Below are 3,333 nucleotides of genomic sequence, written 5' to 3'. Positions count from 1 at the left end.
TAATAAAATTTGATAATACTATTTGTGCCTGACCCTGTATTCTTTCAAATTAGTGTTGTAGGCCTGTTTGGATATATTCCCAGAAGTGAACTGGCTGGGTCAGGAAGCATTTTCATGTTTAATTTTTTGAGGAAACTCCATGCTGTTTTCCACAGTAGCTGCATTCCCAGTCTGCTTTCCCGCCAACACTGCAGGAGGGATCGCTTTTCCCCAAGTCCAAACCAGCATTTTTTGTTTGTTTATTTATTCATGATGGCCATTCTGACAGATGTGAGGTGATTTACCCTGTGGTTTTCATTTGCATCTCTCTTTAAGTCAGTGACATTGAGCATCTTTTCGAATGCCTATTGGCCATCTGTCAGTCCTCTTTGGAGAAGTGTGTACTCAGGTTCTTTGCCCATTTTTAATTGGAGTGCTTGTTTATTGATGTTGAGCTGTCTGAGTTCTTTATAGATTTTGGACAGTGGTAACACCTTATCAAATATGCCTTTGGTGTATTTCATCTCCCATTCAGTTGTGGTCTTTTTGTTTTCTCGATGGTTTCTCTTGCTGCACAAACATTTTTCAGTTTGATAAAGTTCCATTTGTTTAGTTTTTCTTTTGTTTCTCCTTGACTGAAGAGCTATATCAGCAAAAATATTTCTAGAATAAATATCCAAGATTTTACTGCCTGTTGTCTTTTAGGATTTTTATGGTTTGGGGTCCTCCATTTAAATGCCCCAGTTCTCTTTTCAAAAATCTGAGAAGCCATGTCAAGGTAGCTCATTTGGCCATGTTCTCCAGTGTCTTTCACCAGCACTTTCACCCTGGTTAGTCCAGGACTGTGTCATTTCCCTCATGAGAATGCTTATTCTGACACAGGACACTTCATGAGATGCTGCAAGTGACTAGTATAGTGACTCTTCTGACTTGGTTGCACATTGACTTTTACTGATTTTTCTACTTCTCAAACCCACTGTTTGGGGGTGCATCCCACACACCTAGGTGACCTCTGAGGGTGTTACTATAAACTGTACCTTGTAACCCACCTTGAGGCAATGGTAGCCATTTGCTTCCAGAGACTTTCTCCATCTCACACTGAGAGTAAATAGACTTGATCAGAACAGTAAATGTGTGCCCTTCACTTGGGGAGAAATAATTACTGTATGCGACTCTTTTTTTTCCACTAACATTACCTTTAATATGAAAGTTGTAAACTCATATTTAATACAATAATAAAGTGATCAGTTATTCCACTTTAACTAAATGAGCTCTTTATACGGTCATTAAAGTGATGACTGGATAGCTTTGACAGATGCATAGGAAAGAGGTATCATAAGATTTAAAGGGAAAATGTGAACCAACAATTACAAATGTTATGTAACTGCAATTATGGTAGATATACGCAGCAAATAGTAAAATGTATGACATACAATGGTATAGTGTTGGTTGTAGAGTGGTAGGATGATGACTGTTTATAACTTTTACAAATTGTGTTTCATGCTGTAAGAAGGTTTGGAGATGTTAGATCACAATGTTTACACCTGAAATAATCTAACCAGTACTAGCTCCCACACCAACTATGCTGAAATTTAAATATATGTGAAAATAAAAAAATAGAAATAAATTCACCTACTAAAGTTTGTAAGATGTAAAAAACAATCTCATATTTCATCTCTGTCTTAATTTTAAATACTACAGCATAAGCGATGATTTTGAAAAGCCACCCAACTCTTACATAGCTCTTGCCAGCAGCAAACCTCACCTAATATGAAGATCAGATGGGCTCTTATCAGAACAGCTACTGCATTTATCAATCCCTCACCCGGTGCTGTGTACTACACATCGATAGCACTCAACACTCAACATCTCATCCAGCCATCCTAACCAGTCTAGGAAGAACATCATATTATCAGTCTGTTTTATGTGAGCATGACCAGAAAGTAAAAAATGTCCTACTTTTGTTTAGTCGCTATCACTGACAAGCCCTTGTTCTCTCTGGTCATCCACCCTTAGTGAGCAGCACACGTTATCCTCTGAGTCTGCGCTGTCAGTATGACATAGACTGGACCTCAAAGGGAAGGCCTGTGGCTCACAGTGCTGCCTGTGAGTAGCTAGCACGTTTGCTACAAGGTAAGGAATCAACAAACCTCTTTGTGCATGACATCAAAACCTCACCTTCCCATTAGTGTTTTAAAGTAATTCTTGTTTCTGTTCCATAATGAACTCTCAGTACGAGTTATATGGTGGTTGTTCTTTATTGATAAACTTGAAAGCCCAGCATCTGGTATCCACCTCACAATTTTTCTTAACCAAATTGGGACATTTGGACTATTGAGTCTTCTTTTTTAATCCTCACCCAAGGACAGGCTTCTTATTTGTTTAGAGAGAGGGGAGGGGAGGGATAGAGGCAGAGAAACATAAATGTGAGAATCATCCATTGGTTGCCTCCTGTATGTGTGGCAACTGGGACCAAACCTGTAAAACAGCTCTACATTGGCCCTGACCAGGAACCAAACACCAAAATTTTCAATTTATAGGTCAACACTCCAACCAACTGAGCCACAACAGCTAGCGTAGATTATTGCGTTTAGTGGCTTCCAATTCTTTGTTATGTAGGTAGGAGACTTAAGGCAGACTGGGAGCCTGGAACAGGGAAAAGGACCTGGCTTATTCCTGTCTGCCGGCTGCTCTTGTCAGCCTTCCCCAACAGCTCTTGGCAGTGGTAGTGAATTCCCTCTGCCCAGTCTTAGTTACTCAGCTTCCAAGAGCCAGCCTAGTCATTCCCTGATGGGGCCACAGTGCCCCTCGGGTGCCCCTTCTTCTGATAGGGTCAAGTCTGATCCCTGACTCTTCTGATCTTTTAGATTCTAATCACCAAACCTGTGTTGTGTGCCCTTGAACCCTAGGGATGGCAGCTTCACGTAGTTCTGTTTGTTCATCTGAGAGCTCTGTGTTTACTGTCGTAGTTCCCCAGTGTCCTTGTATCCTTCGTGTTTTATGGAAGACTCTCTACTATTGTAGAATACTCAAGACGTCTCTACTTTTCTGGTGTTACTTGAGAGAAGGGGCATGTGGGATGCTGGTACCACTGTGCAGTTCTCCCTCACATTATCCCAGCTTTCTGTTTCCCTGTCCCAGAAGCAGTGCTAATCCCTAAGCAAGACCCTGTAGCTCTACCTGAAAACAATTGTGCCAGAATTCCTGATGGCTCCTTGGGTGCTTGTGTTTTCACCCCATCCTGCAACATTGGGGTTACAGAGACTCAGCTGTGCTGCATGCCTGTTGAGGTGGCCCACCAGTCTGCCCCTGTGTGACCCCATCCTCTGTGAATGTGGTTGGAATGAGAGACAT

The sequence above is a fragment of the Sturnira hondurensis genome, unplaced genomic scaffold (assembly GCF_014824575.4).
Source record: "Sturnira hondurensis isolate 20B ecotype Veracruz unplaced genomic scaffold, ASM1482457v3 Scaffold0001547, whole genome shotgun sequence".
In the NCBI taxonomy this organism is placed as follows: domain Eukaryota; kingdom Metazoa; phylum Chordata; class Mammalia; order Chiroptera; family Phyllostomidae; genus Sturnira; species Sturnira hondurensis.
Note: the sequence above shows the minus strand (reverse complement) of the source record.